This window comes from Canis aureus, chromosome 12 (assembly GCF_053574225.1).
Source record: "Canis aureus isolate CA01 chromosome 12, VMU_Caureus_v.1.0, whole genome shotgun sequence".
Taxonomy (NCBI): domain Eukaryota; kingdom Metazoa; phylum Chordata; class Mammalia; order Carnivora; family Canidae; genus Canis; species Canis aureus.
The window spans coordinates 61,275,545-61,299,405 of NC_135622.1; the positions used below are offsets into that span (position 1 = coordinate 61,275,545).

Below are 23,861 nucleotides of genomic sequence, written 5' to 3' on the forward strand. Positions count from 1 at the left end.
CCTCTGCCCTCCTGAGCTGGCTGAGAACTCGCTCAAGCTTCTGAAGGGCTCGGAAGGCATCACGTGCGTGTTGCGATCAGACTGCCAGGGCTTCCCACATCAGGTGTGCTGCTCAGCGCCGATCTTGGCGAGAGCCCTGACCTCCCAGCATCCCCAGCCGCCACCCACAGAGGGGCACGGAGGCTGACCTCCGAGGGCCTGTGATGCCCGACGCACAGCAGAGCTCACAGCACGGAGGCGCCTAAGTGAGAGACCCCTTCTACAGCTACGTTAAGGAAAACTGTGTTTCCTTCCAAGCAAACATACAGGTTGCATGAGTCAGGTGACCATATTTTCCATTTTAAAATTTTTTTGTGGGGATCCCTGGGTGGCTCAGCGGTTTGGCGCCTGCCTTTGGCCCAGAGCCCTATCCTGGAGTCCCGGGATCGAGTCCCGCATCGGGCTCCCTGCATGGAGCCTGCTTCTCCCTCTGCCTGTGTGTCCGCCTGTCTCTCTCTATCATGAATAAATAAATAAATAAATCTTTAAAAAAATAAATAAATAAAAATTAAAATGAATAAAATTTTTTTGTTTCTTTTTTTGAATTCTAGTAAACTAATGTATCAGCCCGTCCACTGGCCAAAATAGTACCTTCTGCAAAGTACACTCAGATACTTTGGTCTTTGTTTCCCTTATATGTCAATGACAGTGATAAACATTATTTCAAAGTGTGATTATGAGGCAATCAGGAAAGTGCTTATATGAATATTTGGCACACAAAAATGCTCAGAAATCTGTACCTATTAATCGGTATAAAATGCCAATTTTATACCACTCCTGCCTGACGGTCCAGGGTCCAAAGGTGCAGGCACATAACGCAGCCACCACCTCGCAGCTCCTCACAGGCCACTAAGGATTGAAAAGCACCTTCAAAAATTTCAAAGTCCCAATTCTGGGATGGGGAAAGAGGTTCCGCATGGGGAGTCCATCTGCTCAAGTTCAATCAGACCACGGAGGGCAGAGCCAGAGTGGACCCCCAGCCGGACCGCATCTCCTCGGCTTTCATGGTTAACTCTTTACTCATATGACCTCTGGGGGCAGCAATCTAACCTCGGAAATATGAAATAAAGGACAAGCTTGGGGACGGTGGAGGATCCGTGGTTGAGCTTGATGTCGGAGGGCTCGAGTTCTGTGGTGCGTCATCCCATGAGATAATTAACCGTTCCTGGGTGGCCCGGCCACACCCCGAAGTCACGGAGCACAGATGAGCGGGGATGGCGTCCCTGCCCCTGAAGCACTGAGTCTTCTCAGGCCCTCTTACGAGGCATCCTGCTGGGGCTCTGGGCTCACCCCAGATGTACAGACAGAGCCCCTGGGGACGAGGCTGGGGATTCCAGCTCTGCAGGTGCTAACCGTGTATCCCAGAGTTTGAGAAACACCGAGATGAGACCTCAGAGCTCCGCGGGTTAGAAATGTAACACATAAAAAATTTTAAAAAAGGAAAAAAGGAAAAGAAAAAGAAATGTAACACATAAGACTGACCTGGCTATGACATCTGTTCTTTCCCTGAAGGATTATGTGGTGAACACGCACGGTAAACCAGTTCCTGTGCTCTGTGCTGGGAACCCTGGACAACAGGACAGCCAGGGTCTGCCCCTGGTCAGGGACCCACACACATATGGAGCCCCAAGAAAGCCAGGCATAAGTTAGGGGTACCTGGTGTCCCAGGTGGGGGCTTGTGCCAAAGTGAGAAGGGAGTGGACGTCAGAGAAGAAGACTCTGAACGATGCCCACAAGGGCAGGAGTGGCTGAGCCACATCCACGGAGACAAACACCAGCTGGTTACTCATAGGAAAGCTGTGGCCAAGGCTGTCCTGAAAGTTGACCCCCAGCTAGACCTCATCTCCTTGGCTTTGATGGTTAGCTCTTTACTCATATGACCTCTGGGGGCAACAATTTAACCTCAGAAATATTAAATAAAGGACGACTCTGGGGACAGTAGAGGATCTGTGGTCACAGGGCTAGGGTGGAGGAGGGATGAGCACACAGAGCAGTGAGACTAGCCCGTGTGACACTGTCATGGTGGAGACGTGTCATTACGTTATGCATTTGCCAAACCCGAACACCAAGAGTGAACCATGATGTGAACTCTGCATGAAAAAGATGTGTCATTGGGACGCTCGGGTGTCTCCGTGGTTGAGCGTCTGCCTTTGGCTCAGGTCCTGATCCCGGGGTCCTGGGATCGAGTCCTGCAGGGAGCCTGCTTCTCCCTCTGCCTGTGTCTCTCCTTCTCTCTCTCTTTCTGTGTCTCTCAGAAATAAATAAATAAATAAATAAATAAATAAATAAATAAATAAAATCTTATAAAAAAAAGAAAGAAAGAAAATGACGCTTCATGGATATGGTCACGGGTTCTAACAAGTGTCCCCCCGGGGTGGGGGTGTTGATGATGGGGGAGACTGTGCTGGGAGGGCAGGGGAACGTATGGGATGCCTCTGTACCTTCCCCTCAATCTTGCTGTGAACCCAGAACTGCTCTAAAATAATCCTTTTAACAAAACAGACAAAAATACTAACCATTTCTAAACCACTGATCTTTAAAACGTGCTGTGTGTAAAACTGATAGTATCAGGCACCGGGGTTGGAGAGGCAAAGGGTCCGGCGCTGAGTGGAGGTCAAGATGGGGCCCCGGGGCTTGAGCCGGTCGCCGGGTCTGGCCAAGCGGGAGACGCCGCCTCTGCCTCCCGCCGGCTAGTGGCAGGTGTGGGGATGGGGGGCGCTGGGGCGGCTCCTTGGACCGCATGCCCAAGGGGACAGACGTCGGGACCTCCAGGGCGGCACGGCGCTCCTCCTTAACCCTACAAGTTGCTTCTGGGGGGCCAGCGGCCGAGCGCGTGCAGCCGGTGGCCCAGGGCTCAGCTTACGCGAGGGCTGCGATGAAGGTGGTGCCGGGGTCACCCGCACCTGCAGGTGGAGGCCCGGGGATCTGGGTCAGAACGCTCGGCGGGCCCTGCCCTCGCCCGCCAACAGGGGCGCAAGGCTCCCCATCCATCGGGCTTCCCCGACTGTGCACATCTGCTCCCAGACCTCGCAGGCCGGGGGGCGCAGACCCCTGACCCCAGGGCCGCGCCCAGGGAAGCCGCCCGCGAGCACCTCGGGGTCCAGCCATGCGCCCCGGCCTCCGTGGGCGCCCCTCCCGCCGACCCCCGGACTGTCGGCTCACACTGCCCCGGCCCGCACCGCCCCACCCCGGCCACCCAGGGAAGCCCTCCATCCCCACCCCCACCCCACCCCCATCCGCGGCCACCCAGGGAAACCCCCACCCCCACTCCACACCGCCCCCCACCCCGCTACCCAGGGAAGCCCCCCACTCCCACCCCATCCCTATCCCACCTACGGCCACCCAGGGATGCCCCCTTCCCCCACCCCCACCCCATCCCCACCCGCGGCCACCCGGGGCAGCCCCCACCAGGAGGAGGCGCCCCCACCGGACCCCCCCGCCTGCCCCCCTGCCCCGCCTTGGTCATCCCAGGCCCGCTGGGAGGGCGGCGGCTTCCCTAGGATCAGGGCAGCACTTCCCTCGTCCCCCCCGCAAAGAGGAGCCTCGGAGAGTCGGGGACGCGTCAGGCTGGTGCGAAGGCTGCGTCCCCGGCATCCACCATCCACCTCCACATGGCGCGGCTTCCTGGGCCGCCCGCCCGGGGTCCTGGCCGAGCCGCAGGGGATGCTGCGGGATGCGGGATGCGGTGGGGGGGGGGGATGCACTGGGGCTCCGCGGGCCTCCGACACCCCCTACCCCGGGAAGCCTGGGCCCCCAAGCACCAACCCACCACCTGGCGGCTGGCAGAGCTGCGACCTTGGTCCTGGGAGCCATGGGCAGGAGCCTTAACCCCAGAGGCCACCTGCACGGTGACCTCAGCAGCCCAGGTGTCCTGGGGCCCTCCACAGCCTCACTGGAACAGCGGCACCAAGGGAAGTGGCAGGGCCGAGGGACCAAGGGCAAGTGGGCACCTGCAAGCCAGGACCGCGTTGGTTGCGACTGTGACCTCAGGACGGGACCAGTCCACAGCCACACCGTTAACCCAGATGGAAGACAGACGGGAGCACGGCGGCCGGGCACCCCCGGTGGCACGGGCACAGCGTCCAGGTCCATAGGCTCATCCTCGAGTGTCCTCCCGAGCCCGACCCGGGAGAGACGCCCCACTTGCTCCCTTCACAGGGGAGGGAAAGAAGAAGGGGGAGGGGGTGTTGAGCAGCTGCTGGTGCCAAGCACGGTTCTGGGGACACACAGATTTCCCCATGAGGATCCACAGATTTCTCCCTCTGACGACTAGACGTTATTGCATTTTCCCCAGTGACTTCCTTTGGGTAAAAAATGCAAATTGATGACATAAGCCCAGAGACACTGTGTGACTCGTGCAAGGACCACGGCTAGTAAGCAGCAAACCCGGGACTCCCACAAGGTTGCTCTGGAAACTTTCTCTCCCCCCAAAGGCACCGGCACTGCTGCTCGGGCTTCTCGTGGATTCTGGTCTGAGGACAGGATGCTCCGAGCCTACGGCCTGCTCATTCTTCGGAAGGGAAATAAACCGAAACGACATGGTCCCCTGGGATCCGCCGGGAGGTGGGTCCAAGCTCTGCCCCTTATGGACCCCGTCCTGGTGTGGCCTCTGAGCTCCACCTGCTTCTAGCTCACCTGTGCTAGTGAACCTGCTTTCCTGAACCTCTGTGTGTGTGTGTGTGTGTGTGTGTGTGTGTGTGTGTGTGTGTGAATTAACAGACTTTAGGTTTTAGGCTTCTGGAATAATAGAGCAGATATCCTGGAGCGTTCCCACACACACTTTCCCTCGCTGTCCCCCGAGTTTTCTGTACTAGGGACATCTTGCATCCGTGTGCCACCTTGGTTACACCTGATGAGCCAACATCCGAACATCGTGATTAGCTAAACTACGAGGTTGACATCATTCTATGGGGTGGCACAGACGTGTGCGATGTATCCGCGTGACAGTATCACACACAATAAATAGTTCCGCTGCCCTCAAAGTGCCCCACGTTCCCGGTGGGCCCATGGCAATCCCCGGCCTCTTCCCTGGCTCCGCAGCTCTGTATATTCCAGAAGGTGATGGACGGGAAGCAGCCTTTCAGATGCGCTGCCTTCGCTCAATAAAGTGCATTTGAAGCGCATCCAACGTCCCCCCATGCCTTTTCGCGGGAAGCCGGGTGCCTCCCAAGCTTCCTCTTCCCACCGCAGGGAGAAATGACTGTCCTTCCTCCCCTGCACCGCAGGCATGCGGAGCCCTCTCTGGTGCTGAGAGGCCTGAGCTGGTCACGTCTGCGTGTTTCCCCTTGGAAACATTTGAGTCCAGAGCTTCCCACCTTCAGCATGAAAACCTAAGAAAATACGCTGCAAAACTAGATGCTTCCCAGATAGGTGGTTTTTTGTTTTTTTGTTTTGTTTTGTTTTGTTTTGTTTTGTTTTGTTTTGTTTTGTTTTACAGCTAAATAAATGAGAAAGGACAGGCCGGAGGGCTGGAGGCAGGGAGACCTGTGGGGCGGCGGGGTAGGGACTGGCAGTATGTTTACTGCAAACCCACGAATGGAGCCGAGCCATGCTTAGGTCACCAGGCGGGGGTCGCAGGGCCAGGTCAGGACTCTGTTCCATCAGGTGTGCATCTGCCGGGGGGCGGGGGTGGTGGTGATCAGCACAAGGAGTGTGGGGCGCGGCCTGCCAGGGACGGGGTCAAACTGTCTCCAGGACACTCTGCCTTGCTCAGGACAGGTCTGGAGACAGCAGGTGTAGGAGACCTCCGGGTGCTTTTTGAGGAGACGAGAACTTTCCTCCCCCCACACCCACAGGACTTTCAGTGCCTGTAACGCCTACGAGGGGCCGGGAGAAATAGGTTTCTAATTTCTTATGAGCCGGTCTATAACTGCTGATAGCAACCCAGCAAGGTAGGTGTCCTTGTTTCAATTTCTCAGATGGGAAAACCAAAAGTTCAGAAAGTCAAGAGATTGTCAGACCAGAGGTGGGCGAGCCCGGAGGAGAAGGCCTGTTCCTCAGACCGTAGACCCCCGTGGTCCTCCCGCCACGTTGCAGCCTCCACCGCAGCCTCCACCAGACTTCATCCCCATTGCAGCGCCGCCACCCCAGCCACTCCTGTCCCCTGGGAAGAGGCCAGTCTCCAAGGAGCCAGTCCGCCCTGGTCACGGGGGTGGACCTGGGCTGGGGAGCAGAGGTCTCCTTGCAACCAGCCCTGTGAGCACCATGTGTCACCAACAAGACAACCTCCTGCTTGAGCTTTTGATCCACAGCTTACTCTGTGCTTATGAGGTGCCACAAACTGGGGTAGGCCCAGGGCCTACAGGGCACGGAAGGGACGGGCGTGCCTGCCCTTGGGAGCATACGGTATATACAGGCTTCATAAAAAAACATAAAGGGCCAAGCAGAGGTCAGGTGATGGGAGGGGCTCCGGTTAAAAATTAAGAGCAGGGCAGGGTGGAGTGTTTGGAGGGAAGCAGGAGCTCCTACCGTAAACAGGGTGGCCGGGCGACGCTATCTATACGGTGACGGGGGGAGAGGGCGAGGCGGAGACCCAGGGGAACTGCCTCTCCCACGGAGGAAGCCACGGCAGCTCCGCCGGGAGGGCACACGGCACACAGGTGAGGAGCGGCCCTCGGGCCCGGGACAGGGGGATGCGCACGTCCATTGCGCTGTGCGCGCCAGGAGGGATCCTGGTGACCAAGTGGATCCCGCGGGGCGGGGACGCCCGTGCGCGATGATCTCCTAGGAAAAGCCACTGCAGGACGTGCACACAAGCCCTTCAAGTGACCCCCTTGCCAGCCGAGCGCCCTGCAGGCCTCGAACTCACAGCCGTGCATTGGGCAGCGGCCCGTCTTCCTTAGAAGACTTTGCAAAATGGTAACTTGGAAACTTTGGCAAAGAGAATTGTTAGCCTTAGTCTCTGTGGATCCTACCCAGTCGTTGCCCAGTGTCTTAGAAACAATCCCACACACGCAGAGAGCAAAGAGTATCCACAGGTGCGCGGTCCCATCCATGAGCACCGCAGGTCAAGGCCGCCGGGTGTCCGGGGCATCCTCTGGCCGCGGATGGCACCACCTCCACCGCTGGACACCTGCTCGCAGGGGTGTGCTCTCTCTTCAGGTCACGACTAAGTGCTGCCCCTTCCTGGACCCTCTCCCGGCCCGGCTCTCCTGCGTGGAATGCATTTCTTCCTCTGTTCTATAACTCGTCTCTGGTGTCCGGGCTCTGGCCATGGGCACAGTTCTATTGCACCCCCTTGGTGACCCACATTTGCAGAATGTCACCATGCTCATCTCTGGTGGACAGAACCCTGGCTGGAATGACGTCAGACCTGAAAGGCCTTTAGAGCAGAGGGTGAGACCAAGGGGACAGGGCCGGGAGGACGGGGCCATGAGGATGGGGCCGGGAGGATGGGGCCAGGAGGATGGAGCCGGGAGGACAGGGCTGAGAGGACGGGGTCAAGAGGACGGGGCCGGGAGGATGAGGCCAAGAGGACGGGGGCAGGAGGACAAGACCCAGGAGCATGGGGCCAGGAGCATGGGTCCAGGAGGACAGGACCTGGGAGGACAGGGGCCTGGAGGACAGGACCTGGGAGCACGGGGCCAGGAGGACAGGACCCGGGAGGACAGGGGCCAGAAGGACAGGGACCAGGAGGACAGGGCCAGGAGGACAGGACCCGGGAGGACAGGGGCCGGAAGGACAGGACCTGGGAGGATGGTGCCAGGAGCACGGGGCCAGGAGGACAGGACCCAGGAGGACGGGGCCAAGAGAAAAGGTACAGGAGGACGGATCCACAACGACAGGGGCCAGGACGATGAGGCCAGGAGGACAGGACCCAGGAGGATGGGGCTGACAGGAGAGGGGCTGGGAGGACAGGGCCGGGAGGACAGGAACAAGGAGGCCTGGAAAACCACCCTGGACAGCACCGCACTCCCCACCACCCTCTTGCCCGTGCACCAGCGGCTTCTCCGCCACCCCTGCTTCTGAGAAAATGAGCACAAAGGGGGTACCTGCCCTGTCTCTTCGGTGTGAGGAAGGCAGGAGCGAGTGGGCCAGGGGTGAGGAGAGCTCACCGGGCCCTCCGTCTGCTGCCCGGGCTTGGTGCCGGGTGCCAGGGGCGGCGGGTCAGGCTCTGCTGGGGGGTGAGGACGAACTCCGGCTCCTGTGAGACGTGGGCCCTGCAGAGCCTGGGCTGAACGGCACGGAGGCGCCTCCGTGCCTTGGGAAAGTGACTCCCGCTCTGAGCATCAGGCCCCACGGGTGCCAGTAGGGGAAATACACGGGCCTGCCTCCCAAAGCTTTTGTGCAAACCAGAATACCCACTGGACATAAGGAGCATCTGGAGGGAGGGCGAGAGCTCAGTGACCACTAGCTGCTTCTGTTGCTACTGGTATGACTGGTGTTACCGGTACCACGACCACCACGACCCCACTCCTGTCACGATGACCACTCCTGGCCACCACAAGCCAAGGAGCTGGCATCCAAACTCCCCTCTTCCCCTTTGCCCCAGCCTGTCTCTGCGTGGCTCCCGGCAGCCTCCCCTCCCCCTTGCACATCTCATCAGAATGGCCCTGAGTGGGGAAGAAAAGGAAGACAGAGTCATTCCTCTTCCCCGAGAGCTCCCTACGCCTTGCCAAGAACACGCTCCACCCTTGAGCGCTCCGGTCTCTGGCCTACCTCTGCCTTCGGGACGACCGGGGCGGGAGGAGGACTCTGGGTGACAGGCCCGAGACACACGGACAGGTTCCCCTCATCACCATGGTGAGCGTGCCCTCCCTATGTGGAGATTCAGGTTTTTGGGAAACTTCTCAGCTGCATGTTCCGCTGGGGTCTTCCCAGCTCTCTGACGTCCGTACGAATATTATCACGATCCTTTGGACACCGGTTGGGTTTGTCAAACCGGAAGCGGGCTCACAGGTGGTTGAGGAAACCAAGGCTGACTCCACAACTTGCCCTGGCTCTCGCAGCTGGGAGGACGCCGGGCCAGGCCCCACGCCCAGAATCCCACCTCCTGCCCTTCCGCGTCTGCGGGTGACGCTCAGTCTGTGGGAGGAACGTGGGAATTCAGGCCAACGGGACGGTTACAGAAGGCCACCTCCTTCCCCTCTGCGTCCACGTTGTAGGGAACGACAGGGGCAAAGAGCGTGGGCACCTCAGGCCCACCCACGAAACAAAGAGGCCCAGACACCCCCGTGCTCTCCGGGAAGCTGCCTACGTGATGGTCCCGGGTGCGAGTCTGAACACACGCCCGTGACACATCGGTCTTGTCCTCTTTCCCACACCAACAACAACGGCCCACGATCATTTCAGACAGAAATCCCTGGATTGTTAACCCACTGGCGACTCAGTGACTCCACGGGGTGACATTCCACGGTCCGCAGGTAGACGTCAAGCAGAGCCCCGGCAAGAGGGGGCTCCCTTTCTTCTTGAAGAAACAAGAAGAGGTCCCTGAAGTCGAGTGACCTCTGCACAAAACATTGCACTTCAAGTCCAGGGGGCGGGTTTTGCTTCAAAGCAGACGCTCCGTGGTCCGAGGGGCTCCCGCTGCACCAGGGCGCCGACGTGTTCTAAGTCTGCGGTCTTAGGTGAGTCACTTAAATTCACCTGCCTGACCTTTCAGTCCGTGGATAACGTCAGTGTCCGGCCCCAGCACCCCACGGGTGTGAGGATCGCAGGTGCAGGTGGGTTAGTACAAGGCCTTGCACACCCTGAGCGCTCAGATGGTGGTCCTGAGGGTTTCAATCCATTCTCTGACTTAAATTCCCAGGCAGATAAAATCCTACGAATGTTTTCAGAAAGGGAACTGAGGTCCAGAGACACGGAACGACCTGCCTAAGGACACGTGGCATGGGACTAAGCGGTCATACCTTGCGTGACCCTGCAATAAAGAGTCGCGTTTCCCATCTCAGGAAACATCCTATTGAGTAAGCATCTTCCGCAAAGGACCTCTGGCAGCTGGGCGAACCCTCGATTTTGAGCCACGGTTTTATGCTTTTTCAGTGTTATAATTTCACGATCGTCTAATTAAGCAAACCGGTTCATTACCAACAACACCAAGGTGCTAATTCGGTCCCCTGCCTGTGACTTCCTTTCAGGCTTGTTTACCTGGGAATCCATGTGTAACTACAGAAAATCCCCACAGCAAGTGAGAGGAGGCCGGGGGCGGGGAGCCTCCCGTGTAGTATTTCTCCAAACCGGAGTCCAAATCCTCCGGGCCCCCGAGGTTTAATTACCTGCTGTTTCGGGGGTGGCAGCCTGATAGACAGACCCTCCCCACAAGCGCACACATACCCCACGAGGGACCAGGCCGGGGGCGGGGCTGGGGGGCCTGCGAAGCCTGGAGTCTGCATTCAATTTGGAACTTGAAATGGAACTTTCACCTTTTTCAGCAAATTCTGTGTGTTCCAGAGGTTTAACTTTCTCTCCACCCCTTCCAGGCCAAGAAGGAAGAACAATTGCGGTGCTTATTTTAGCCCAGAGTGTGAGCGAGAAACCCCTTTGGAACCTAGCAATTGGTTTTTGTTTTGTGACCAGCTCTCGCCACAAAAGGGGGACCCACCTCCTCCCAAGCATTGAATTAACCCTATGTGAGACGGGCAGAGGATTAAGAAGGTTGGTTCAAGCCCCATTCAGAAGGTCCCGAGGGGGGCTTTTTCAGAGGATTCTTCTGAACAAAGGTTGCCAAACTAAGTAGCTTTTTTTTTGTTGTTGCTTTAGCTCTGGCCTATTGTTACCACGGAAAGCGACCTTTTCCACTTAATTGGGGCTTTAGAATTCCACCTCTATTGTGTTTGTATATAAGAAACACTGCTAAGGGGCCGAGTACGTTTATGAATATAGGCCTTTCTGCACTGGGTGAATCCAAGGTGCGTTAGCTGCGTACGTGCACCTGCCCGTGCAAGTTGCTCTGATAACAAGAATCGTCATAAAATGAGCCGCAGCAATACTTAGCTTCCATGTCTCGTGCTCCTGGTAGACGTCGGCGACTCTGGTGGGTCCCCTGAGTACTGTGTCCCTCACGTCACAGCTAACCGTGGGTCACAGACCAGAGCCCGAGACCCCGCAGGAGGGAAGCAGAGCCAGGCCACACCGCCCCGCCGCGCCGCTGGGCCCCAAGATGTCACTGAGGACATTTTTTGGTTCAGCTTAGTCATCCGATCTTCTGTTTTAGGTCTCCAGTGAGATAGGAGGAAAGCCCCCAAAGACACGAGATTAGCATGTGGGTCTGTCTGTAGACGTGGTTAAAAATGTGACCGTCTCCAAGGGACCGGCGGGGACCGTCCACGGGCGCGTGTGGACTAGTGCAAGGCCACGGGGAGTGGGGAGATCTGAGGAAAACCGGTGTGGCCCAGCTCCCAAAGACATCCCGGTCAAACTGATTTTATGCATTTATTTTCAGACCGCTAAGCCAACCTCAGAGAATAGTGCCAGGTTTCGATTTGGGGCAGGGGGTTCCCAGTGAGAGACAGCTGCACTCTGCTAATGGTACGAGGCAGATGTGCCAAACTTGGGGGGCCCCTGACACCTCCAGCTCAGAGACACAAGGTCTTCCGTGGTGTGCACAGGGCTTTCAAAGCCGGGGATTCCATCCTCGGTTCCACGCCTCCGGCTTCCTGTGGAACCCTACACCACGAGCCCTCAACAGGTGGCTCTGAACAGGGCAGGTGCTCCCTGCGGCACGGTCCCTGGCCGGCTTCTCTCCTTTGTGCCAGCTGCCTGGCCCAAGGCTACTTGATTCTGCTACCTCTGTGCCAAAGGGACCACGTCTCTCAGGGACCACTTTTCTCTCCTCAGGTGCAGGGTTACAGGAGCCCATCGCCTTCGCCTTTTGGCACAGAAATAATATGCACACCGAGTTCACAAACTGAAGGAGGAGGAGTCTTTAATTCAGTAAGAGGGGCATGGTGCTCAAGGGCATCCAAACACCCATTTTACAAATTCAATGCAAAAAAACAAACAGACAAGCAAATCCATAAAGCATCCAGCTATAGGGCATCAGAGAAGAGTCTAGTCATGATGTTCTGTTTGCCCTAACGAGCACGGACGTTTTATACCTAAAATATCACAGAGGATTATAACTAATGGGCCTATGTAGAGATTGTCTTTTGCTGTATTTTTAAATGAAAATGAGAAAAAGAGAGGGGCATCTGGGTGACTCACTTGGTAAAGCATCTGCCTTGGGCTCAGGTCATGATCCCGAAGTCCTGGGATCAAGTCCCATGTTGGGCTCTCTGCTCTGCGAGGAGTCTGCGTCTCCCTCTCCTCCTCCCCCTGCTTGTGCTCTCTCTCTCTCTCTCTCTCAGATAAATAAATAAAATCTCACAAAAATAAAGAAAAAGAGAAGGGTGTTCTTACAGAACTTGTCCAGCTACCCAGAAGGGTTTCATCAAAAAAGCCTGGATGGCCTCTCAGTCGAGGGAATCAAGCCTTTGTCTAGGATGAAGGGCTATGAACCCCCACTCTTCCTGGGTCCCCGTTAGTGGCCCACACGATGGCTTGGACATCGAGGGGCTTAATGCATGTTAAGTAATTAATCTAGTATTTGGACAATTAAATTGAATCTGGACATTCTGTGCCATTTTATAGACTGAAATGCTCTGTGTTGCAGCCGAAATGCTTCACATGGTCAGAGTGTAGCCTTTTAGCAAAGACCCCTCTTAGCAAAATGGACACTGGCCACAATGTAAGAAAATGAATGACAGTAAGTTACAAAAAGGGAAATCAGCCCACAAAACCTCTTTGTATCAGTTGAAGGGGAAGCTACAAAAGCCAGTTCAGCTCCCTGGGGACAGCTCGAAATCCTCTCCCGTGTTCTTAGCTTATAGGCGGGTATAACCAGCTTTAGTATCAGAGTCCTAACATTCTCCAGATTGGGTGAAGAATATCTACACTGAGAAACACAGCTATTATAGGGAAATGCACTGATAACGGGGGAAAATAAAAGAAACTGACAATTGACTGAGGGGGAGAAAGGATAAAACATTGAGAAACACTGAAATTAATACGTAAATTCAAAAGATGTGGTTGCCTTGGGATATTTGGAATAGCAGAAAACCTCCCTGCAGAACCCGGAAAATACCCCCAAGCTATATGACAATTTATGATGTTTGCTCTTCTGAAGAAGGAAGAAAGTGATATAATAAAATGAAAAGGATTTCCATACAAATTTGTTAAAACTGTACAATACAGACGCTCAGCTTTCCGGGCAGTTCGCAGCCCCACGCTGACTCATTCGTTCTTGAGTCTCAGACTCCTGACACTGTTCTAGTTTTGCCCTTTGAACATTTTCCTATAAATCTGACAATTGTGTGAGCACAGTGAGGCATGGCAGCCAGCCTCCGCAGCTCACAGCCCTGCACCAGGCGTACAGAGGCGGTCTCTGTGCCCAGCGTCCCCCAGCCACTTACACCATCTGCTTTAACCCTCCATCCTCCCATGTCCCGCTCCATTATTTCTAACAGCGTCTACCCTGCCATCCAGGAGCAAAAGCTGAGTGAAGCATCAGGCAGGATACAGAGCATATCTCTTTAAAAATAATAGTGACAACGGCATATACACACTTGTTGCATCTGCGCAAGGGATGGCACTAAATAGATGGGTGTGGGTGTATTCCAGGGAGACTGGAGTTACAGAGATAAGCAGGGGGTGAAGTGGGCCCGTGGGCTGCAGGTGGCCGACCCTGCTTTAGGGTTTGCTTTTCCATAATGAGGAACTTTCTGAATTGGAGCATGGATCAAGACGAAGTCATTGGATACAGCTCAGAGGGGACTAGCTGGACGTCAGCAGAAGTCCTACGTAGGTTTCCAGGGTGTGCGGCATTTCCTTCCTAAAGGTTGGACAAGTTGCCAGGAGGATACCGGGTCTCAGAAACCACACACAGTAGGACAGAGATGATGAGGCTACTGTACAGATGGTGCAGATGCTGCAGAGGTGGGCAGATGCTGTAGGGACAACTACAGATGCTCAGAGGTGGCGCAGATACTGCAGAGCTGGTGTAGATGCTGCATAGGCGGTGTGGATGCTGTACAGATGGTGCACATACTGCAGAAGTGGTGCAGATGCTGCAGAGCTGGTGCAGATGCTGCAGAGGTGGTGCAGGTACTCTAGGGGCACTGCAGATGCTGCAGAGGTGATGCAGATGCTGCAGAGGTGATGCAGATGCTGCAGAGCTGGTGTAGACACCACCAAGATGGTGAGGAGCACATAGGTTAGGGGAGGGAGGCATGGCGACAGGCAGTTTCGAGGAGCACACTGAAAGCCTCATGCAGGGTGCAACTGGGAGATTTGGTGGCACAGAGGAAGTATGGTGAGCCCAGACTGGGTGGAGAGAGAAATCCTGACAGACAGTGAAGGCATTTCATGCGTTTGGGCCTCCAACTGCAGTGGGATGATAAGGGTCAGCCGCCTAAGCCGGCAGAGGTGCATGAAAACAGCCCAAGGAAGAAAACCGTCACACGTGCGGTGAGACAAAGAATGGCGAAGCCGAGGCGCGAGAAGCAGGGCCAGGCCACAGAGACCTGATCTCCCAAGGAAAGCAGCTGTGACTCTGGGAAGCAGAACCCTCCCCTGTGCTTGACCTGGGGGCCTCCCGCTTGCCACCCAGGCCGCAGCTCCCAGACAACTGCCCGAGCCCTCGGGTGGGCTTCCTGCACCCACGGGGCTGGGGTCCTTACACAGAGGAAAAAGGGTCATTCCTGCCATGCCCGAGGGCTATTCCTGGAGAGGTGAATCCCCTTAGAAGCTATTCGCTGGGCCTGGCTTCCACCAGAGGGACCCCAGAGACCCACGGGCTCTGGGGCCTTTGATACCCTCCACCCCGCTGACTGCAGGACCAGGCCATCCGGGCATGGGCTCCTCATCCTTTGATCCACTTGGGGATGAGAACATTCTGTGCTATGGCAACAAGGAGGTAGGTCCACCCTCCTAAGGCTGCACATTATAGTCATCTGGAAACTAAAAGTTCATGTTTGTGTAGACCGTTCCCATCAGATCTCTGAGAAAGAGGTGCAGCATCAGTATCCCCCAGGCAATTCCTGTGTCACCATCTATGCCGGATTGCAGCCCATCCATGTCCCGGCCTCCCTGGCAGGCCCCCCACCCTGCCTGTGCCTGGATCAGCTTTACCCAGGAAAGGAGGGGTGGGGGTTGGGGGCTGGCCCAGCTTCCCCAACTTCCACATGCTTTCAAGTCACCCAAGAATCGTACGAGACAGTGGGCTGTGATTCCGTTAAGTCTCAGAGCCTGAGAATCTGCATTTCCATCCAGCTCCTGGGCGATGCCTATCTGCTGGTCTGAGGACCACACTTCCAGTGGCAGTTTTGGGCTGCAGGAGACAGCGCAGCACTCAGATGAGGAGGACGTGCTAAGATGTTTGAGAAGAATGGACCCCTGGGAGCTGGAGAGCCAGGGGGCTTCCTGGAGGAGGTGTGAGCAGGAGGGTGGGGTTGGGCCTGGGAAGAGGAGGAGAGCCTGCGTGGGAGACAACAGAGGGGAGCGAGGCCTCAAACGCTATTCTGATGGCTTTGCCCACCTTCCTTGTCTCCTCCACGCTTATCAGTGTGACCCTCCCTCTAGGCCTGAGAGTCGTGAAACACTGCACGGACGGTTCTGTTTTTACTTCTCATTTCTACTGTTTTGTGCTGCACTTTTTCTTTTTGTTGTTGTTGTTGTTGTTCAGGCTTTTGTGCTTGTGCAGGGTGCACAGGATGGAACATCCTTCTCTTCTTTTCCGCCTAATGAGCAACTACTGGTCCTTCAAAACCCGTCTTAAATTACACATCGTCTCTAGTATCCCCTCACCGCGGACCTCAGGCGACACCACTGGGTCTCGCCCCCACGCTCCCGCAGCTGTCAGCTCTTGGGTTTGTAACAGATCCCTCACTCTGTGGCACGAGTACATTTTAGTGCTTCCGAATTCCCATGGGACGTAAATCTTATGGATTCAGGAAAGAGGTATGTAATTTCTAGGAAAACTAAAGTATTCCTGAAACCATAATTTATTCTGTATTTTTCTTTTTTTGCAACACTGTATTCATGTGGTTTTCAATGAACGTCCAAAATAATACATAGCGAATCCGTTTTCTGTGATTGGGGGTTATATTAAGAGAGACTTTCTGTTAAATATGTATTACAGTAAGCACATGATTTATTACGATGAAGTCATATGATGGGAAAGAGTAGATATTCCAATAACAAGAAAAAATGATCTCTTCCTAATATAAATATTTGATAATAAAAAACGCAAAACAAAGATACAGGAACACAAAATAAATGCCCAATAAAAATCACTTTAAAAATGAAAGACGCGGGATCCCTGGGTGGCGCAGCGGTTTGGCGCCTGCCTTTGGCCCAGGGCGTGATCCTGGAGACCCGGGATGGAATCCCACATCGGGCTCCCGGTGCATGGAGCCTGCTTCTCCCTCTGCCTGTGTCTCTGCCTCTCTCTCTTTCTCTGTCTATCATGAATAAATAAACAAAATCTTTAAAAAAAAAAAAAGAAAGACGCCGTCATGAATATTTAATATTTGAAATTGTCATTCTTAGAATAAAACTTTAAAACAAGCCAAGTATGAATTGCCCTACTCCATAAGCTTGATCTTAGTTACATGACAAATGTTCCAGACATAGAAAAATTTCTTTCACTTAGTGCTGATGTTGTTTGAACTGAGGTGGGATGACCCGAGAGCATCTTCACCTTAGACATGACCACAGCATCTCTCTCTATAAGCTCATATCCTGTTCCAATCCTGAACACACTGCGTCCGCTCATCCTGGGTTTGGCACTGGTGTTGAAATCAATATTGCCGTTGCACAGTCTATGTTTAATGGGTTTCTAATTCTATGACGGAATATTCCACAAAAGCATTTAGGTCGCCCCTTTGAATCTCTTGTAAAATACCGACAAAGAACTAGAGCCTGTGTGGTGGATGCCCACGCACCAAAAACCATGAGCCACAGAGACCCCAGGGCTCATCTTCAAATTCCCCCACTGTGGCCTCGTGCCTGACATGGAGCCCCTGGCTGTAAAGATGACACGCTGTGCTTTCTCTTTGTGGTGCATGCAAATGTTTGTTTTGTATACCAGCAAGTGTCCTCCAACCTTAGATGGTAGAAATGTGTGCAACAGAGAGGATAAATAAACAATGCTGTAGAATTCAGAGGAGGAAGAGACTCTCCGCAGCAGGGAGCAGGACAACGTCAGCTCCCCGAGCACCAGGGCGTGGGCCCCGAGCCCGGAGGAGGAGGGAGGACGTCCAGGTGGAGGCCGGACATTGGGGATCCGGGAGGGGAGGCTAGGTCCGAGTGGGGGGCAGGGGCGGGCAGTAACTCAGGCCGAAGGCCGCCAATCTCAGCGCTGTAATGTTAGGGTCCCCCTCAAACTGTGTCTAACACACAACCTGGTCTCACAGGCCAGCACCCTCCCCTGCCCGGTGCTGGGAGCCACCCTGGAGGAGGTTTGCTAAAATGGACTTCTCACTAACTCAGCCCACGTGGGGGCTCTTAGGTCACCTCCTGGCCTTCCTTGACCTGAGCCCCTCGTGCACCTAGCTGCTTGTTTACAGGTCATCCCGTGGCCGATGGGAGGGGGTCAGAGGACCTAGGCCTGAAGGTTGGGGGGGCGGATATCCCTGCAGCCTCGGGCCCAGGACCAGTCAGATCACAAAGTGCCTGGGCCACACAGTGACAGGATACGTCCACTCTGCACATGAGGGCAATGGCTCACGGATTATTCTGGCAGCAGGTCCCATGCCCCCTGCACGCAAATGCCACAGATGGTTGAGAGCCCATGTAACCTCTCCTGAGCCTTTGTGCACCAGGGATGGAGTATCTGGGCCCCCTGCCTCATTTGTAGAGAAGCAGAGCCCACTCCCTCACTGTGGCCGAGGAGCAACCCACAGGGAGCATTTCTGGGGTTGCAGGCAACCTGAAGAAGGTGGGACTATTGGAAACTGAATATCTTCCACGTGGCCACACTTTTCTTCCAGAGCAAAGTAGAAAAGTGGGGGACTGCGATAAATAAGGTCTTAGGTTTTCATGAGTGTTAAACATTGTAGGGATGGCCTTTGAGACTCCTTGTTCCCTAAACACACCACCGCTCCCCATCCCAGACTCGGCTCCATTCGCCCACTCCTGTGGCCTCCAGAACAGGTCAGTCCCAGATGCTTCTCCTCCCTCAATTCAGGGGGCCACCCTTTCACGTCTGACCGTCCACCAGAATCCCTGCTTCCATTCCTGACCTGCAAGATCCCTTCTCCCTCAGAAGCCCGTGTGATCTTCTAAACATGAATCAGATCATCACAGCCCAGCCCGGCTCCAAAACTTCCTGGCAGCCCCTCAATTTTACCAAAACCAAACTCCTGATCCACAGTCCCCTCTTTAGGCCAGGCTGGCTGGCCTTCCTTCTACGTCTCCATCCTGACCTACAGAGGCCACCCCAGGACCTTGGCACTGACTCTCGCCTCTCCTCGACCCAGCCTTCACATCTTAAGTAGCCTTTCCTGACAGCTTGGTCCAAAATCAACCCCCTGGTCCTTATCAGAGCCCCCCATTTCGATTTCCTGCTCCTTGTTCATCAGCATCTGATACTCTTCATTTTCCTTTGATTCTTTGTTTAATTTTCTGTCCCACGCCCCCGCCGTGGTGGCATACGAGCTCCCCAAGAGCACAGCCCTTACTTATTTTCCACGGTTTTGTTCTCTGTGCTTAGAATAGTGCCTGACCTGGAGCAGGTGTACAACAAACGTCCGTTAGATGAATGAAACGATGGAGGCAGAAGCGAGACTTAGAGCCTTCCGGCACACACGCTGCCCTAGAAAGAGCACGCGTTTGCAAGAGAGCCCCCACCTTTACAAAATTTAGAAAACTCCAGGCTCGCCGCCCCCATTAGATACTGTCTTCTACCTGCCACCCCAGTTGGGCCCCTGCAGGACGCGGCCTTGCTCGGAGCCCATGCAGTCTCTGCAGATCGGGGGGGTTGGGAGGGGGAGTCCTTTTCCTCAGTGAAGATGTGTCTCTGCAACGTTGCAATGTCTCCCCACCCGTTCCCAAAGTCGCAAAACAAAATAATAAATAAATACACAAACAAATCCTTCATTCCCCTAAAAGACGTGAAGGTAAACACCACAGGCAAATGAAACCTTGAGGACCAGGATCAAAGGACCTAGCAACTCGTCTCAGGGCCGCTACAAATCTGGAAAAATTACTCCCTTCTTGCCGTCTTAATTTCCTCACCTATAAAAAGAAGTGATTGATTCTAGGCCAAAGCATTCTAGGTGAATGTGAATGCTCGTGTCTGGGAAGGTCATGCTGCCGTTTAAGTATAGTTCGTAAAAAATTTCAGTGACACGAGACAAGGATGATGGTAAGAAGTCAAGACTTTAAAATATAATATACATATGCTTTAAATTGTGTAGAAAACTTTTCAATTGGGGAAATCATGAATGAGACTTCCTATGTGTACACTGGGGATGACGCATGGCTTTTAGGTTCATCTTTTCCTTTGTTCTCGAAGCCGTGATCATTAGATGCGTCATATTTTCACAGCCCCTTCGCCCCTAAGAAATTGAACTGAAGGAAGCTAAGCAGGTAACTGCTAAGCTCCCTTCTTGCCCTGACAGCCTGTGACGGCCACCTCCAGAGTCAGCGGTGATCGCGGATCGGTGTGGAAGTGCTTCTCAGCACGGCCCGTGTGGGGACAGACCGGACTGGGGGCGGCCCCTCAAACACCGCACTCCCTCCATCCCGGCCACACTGAGGAATGACCTTGAGAGCCATATGGGACCCCCCACTCCAAAAAAAAAAAAAAAAACACTGGGATTTTTCTTAGACTCTGGGGAAGGAGGACTTTCATCTTGGAGCTTACCCATCAGAACTGTTGGAGGAATCGGGGTGCCAGGGTGGCTCAGTCGGTTGGGCATCTGCCTTGGGTTCAGGTCGTGATCCCGGGGTCCTGGGATCCAACCCAGAGTCAGGCTCTCTGCTCAGCGGAGAACCTGCTTCTCCCTCTGCCTCTGACCCTCCCCCTGCCCTGGTCGCTCTCTCACACTGTCTCTGTCTCTCAAATAAACACATTAAAAAAAAAGAAGAAAGGAGAAGAAGGAGAAGGAGAAGGAGAAGGAGGAAGGAGGAGGAAGGAGGAGGAGGAGGAGGAAGGAGGAAGAGGAGGAGGAAGGAGGAAGAGGAGGAGGAGGAGGAAGAGGAGGAGGAAGAGGAAGAGGAGGAGGAAGAGGAGGAGGAGGAAGGAGGAGGAGGAGGAGGAAGGAGGAGGAAGGAGGAGGGAGGAGGAAGGAGGAGGAAGGAGGAGGAGGAGGAGGAAGGAGGAAGAGGAGGAGGAGGAGGAAGAGGAGGAGGAGGAAGGAGGAGGAGGAGGAGGAGGAGAAGTATCCGAAGTATCATCTGTGCCCCTCACAGGGAATGCTTCTTCATGGATAAAATCAACCCAGAAAAGAGCAAGCGGGCTTGAGAAACAGAAAATTTTTAAAAAACAAGCCAAACATAAACGCCCACTGACTTCTGTGGACTTCACTGAACCCCAGTGTCCAGCTGGCACAGAAGCAAAACCACATTTTGACCCTTTTGGTCTCCTGACCCAACAAATTCCCTTCCTTGTCTAAAACAGTCTGAGATGCATTGGTCCCGGTGCGAAGATTCAGACACATGCGCAGCTTGTCTGCACCCCAGCCTTGTCTTCCCAGGGCGCCCCCCACCCCACACGATGGACCAGCAGGTGCGGGTGCCAGGGCAGCGGCGTGCATGCAGCAGGGCAGGTCAGGCTGGGTGCTGAGCGCACGGGTCCCCCAGGGACCGTCTCTGCGCTGAGGGACTTTGGTTCTGGGGCCGAGGGAGAGCCTTAGGCCTGTCTGCAAACTCCCGGAGCGTGCTTGCAGCGCGCGATCACGTGAGAGCAAAGCCAAGCTGCAAAGGAAACTAGAGAGGATGTGACTTATGTTGCAGAGTGTGTGCAGGTCGGGGTGAGTGCCACCCTGAGCCTCGGCCCGGAGCCCTCTGGGGACAGGGGCCTGCTCGGGGCTGCAGGGTAGCTCTCCCCCGCCCCCCGTACCTGTTGCACTCAGTCTCGGAGGCTGTGGCCCAGGCCCGTGGAGGACCACACACCTCTCGGGGGCCTGGGAGCCTCTTCCAGAGCACAGATGCTCCCTTACTCTGCTGCAGCAGACCAGGGCTCTCCCACCGTGTCCCGGACTTGGGGAGGCACAGCTCCCGCCTCCCAGGTTGGGGTGGGGGGAGGGTGCGAGCCATGATAATACAATTCTCCGTAATAGAAATAAAACAGGCAGCTTTCGGGGTAAGGATGGGCGCCCCAGGATGCTTTTGGGAAGAAACTACGGCTAAACTGAGTCTAACGCAATGAGTAGAGGTTGTATATTCATTTGGCCGGAGTGGGTGCTACAGGCTGAAGGTTCAGCCCAGAGACAGGAGGATGACATTAGGGAACCAGGACGAAAATCTGAGCAGTGAGCACCTGCTGTGTGAAGCATGAAGCTGGAAGTCTCTGGAAAGGAAGCTGGGGTTGGGGGGATTGGGGGGCTGGAATCAGCCCAGACAGTCCTCGGAAGAATCCTGAATGTAACCGTGAAGGCACAGAGGAGGAGTTAAAGCGATTTTATCAGGAAAGTGAGTCCTCTTTGCTCTTCGGAGAGTTCGGTTGGAGGCACAATTTGGATGAATCTTCTGGTTTCAGACACCAGAATATTTGCCTCATCATGACCAGGACCTAGAGCCAGAGCCTACCCAGTGGATCGGACATGGGGAGGTGGACCCCAACCCGGGTGTAGGTTATGGTCTTCATAGCCAGTCAGCCCCTGAGACCCATTCGTCCAGACTGTTCCCGAAATGCCCTCATCCCACAGCCCCCGGCTCCCTCCCATCTGCTGTCGGTGCCTCAGACCTGCCAGTGGGGTCTTGCTTCACCCAAAGCTCCCTCAGGCCTCCATGGCCACAGCACCTGCTCCAGCACCCACATTAATCTAATGGTGGTTGGGACCTTAACTCACTCCCGCACCCATCACCGCACAAGACTGTGCCCTGTCCTTTCTAAAATGCTCTGAGAGGCTAACAGCTCCCCTGAGGCTAGAGCTTAGATTTCATGGCTCTTCCAAGTTTGCACCCATATTTTGCTGTCATTTTTTTTCTGTCCCAAACCACGGTCAGTGGGTGGACGGTGTGTAGACATGCTGAGCACCAGACCCCGCGCCGAGGACTCAGGCAACAAAGGTAAACAGGACACAGATTTGTGCCCGGAGCAGCTCAAACCTGTCGCAGCAAGTATTTAACCAGCTTTTCCGAAAAGGGGCCGACCCGCCCCAGGGTCACGCGGCTCCCCCAACACCACACGGCTTCCTGCTCACTGCAGGGCAGCCTCTGAATTTGAACTCAGCTCGCCAGGCGCCCTGACACGCTCCGTGCTCACTAGCCCTGTGTGGATCCGGAGAAGCTGCGAGAAACCACCTCTGGGGACTTGCTAATCAGGCCCCTCTGCTGCTGTCACCCAGGAACCTCCGAGCTCGAATCCCCCACCCGCTCAATGCTCTTGGAAAGCGTCTCCCTGATTTTAGAGGTGGCTTCCTGAACAAAGTGCGCGATCAGCCCACTCGTGCTCCTTGGAAAGAAATTAGGGAAGCGGCAAAAAGCATGCAGCAATCAATCTGTCTGGGAGCAGCACCTCGCCGGGCAGGCAGGCTGCCCCACGCCCACCGCCGAGGCCGGACCCCGGGCAGCAGCGGCCCCGGCTCCCCTCACCTGTGCAGGTTCTCAGCCAGCCGGGCTGCCTTTGTCACAGCAGCAGTGGGCTCCCAGCCGGGGAGGTCCGTGCTCCAACAGGCTTGTCTGTGAAGCAGCCATGCAGCCCCTGTTTCCTCGCGGGAGGCAGTCATCAAAGCATCCTCCGGGCTGCAGAACGAATCCCCTTTGGGGAATCCTCTTCAGGGCTCCCCGGGGCGCCTGGCACTGCCTGGCACAGCCAGCCACGTCCGAGCTCCAGCCAGACTGCTGACCTGGCACCGGCGCTGTGTGATATAACTGGCTCGCACGGGGAGGCTTTAACTGTCTCGTCCCCAAGCTCAGAGCCCTCGTGTCTCTCTGCGATGCTCCTCCTGCGATGCCACTGCTCCGCCGCCCCGGGCTTCTGTCTGCCAGGGCCCCAGCCTTGCAGGGGCTCACAAACCCAACCCTTGCAAAAGATGCTGCCCAAGGATTCATCATTTTCAGCAGAGTAATTATTAATCCTAAGGCTTCTGCTGAAGTCCTTTTCTTTTGTGAGGCCAATTAAAATGCATTTTCAGCATTAGACATTTGTAAATATTCTAGTGTTTTTCCATAAATACCTACAGGTCGAAGTCATCGTGTTCTTAAAAAAAAAAAAAATCCAACAAGCACTCCTTCGTTCCTGTGTGACATGCTGTTCTCATTTAATTTATAGGACTCGCAATTCCATATGGAAAGGATATGGTTGACTGGGGAGACATGGATATTTAAAAAAAAATGTAATCGCATAAGAAATTAATAATGCAGGTTAGGCTATGGATTATGTCGTGAGGGGAATGGAAGGGACGGAGGAAAGAGCACAGGATTGACACCAGAGAGACCCCGGTTCCAGTCCCAAACCTGACACTCGCCGAGCTGTGCGGATTTGTGCAAGTGCCTGGTTCCCGGGCGTCACGCCCCTGCCAGGCTTGCGAGCATTTAGGCTCCCTGAGCGCCGGCGTCACTTCTGGCGTCACCACCCGCTAGTCCTTCATATCTAGAGCCGGGAAGAGAAAAGCTCTCTACTAGCAGTTTTTGGACGGGGTAGTCTTTGGATTCACTGAGGATTCCCGGGCTTGGAC

General features: G+C 55.0%; 1 long non-coding RNA gene across 2 annotated transcripts in view; it reads right to left on the reverse strand.

Annotated features, from left to right (window-relative positions):
* LOC144281313 (uncharacterized) overlaps positions 1 to 23,176 on the reverse strand; it is a 56,292-nt gene extending 33,116 nt beyond the window's left edge. For both annotated transcript variants that reach the window (XR_013349883.1, XR_013349882.1), the window contains exon 1: positions 22,777 to 23,176. This is a non-coding gene — a long non-coding RNA (uncharacterized LOC144281313). The remainder of the gene's footprint in view (positions 1 to 22,776) is intronic.
* Between the last annotated feature and the right edge of the window lie 685 nt (positions 23,177 to 23,861).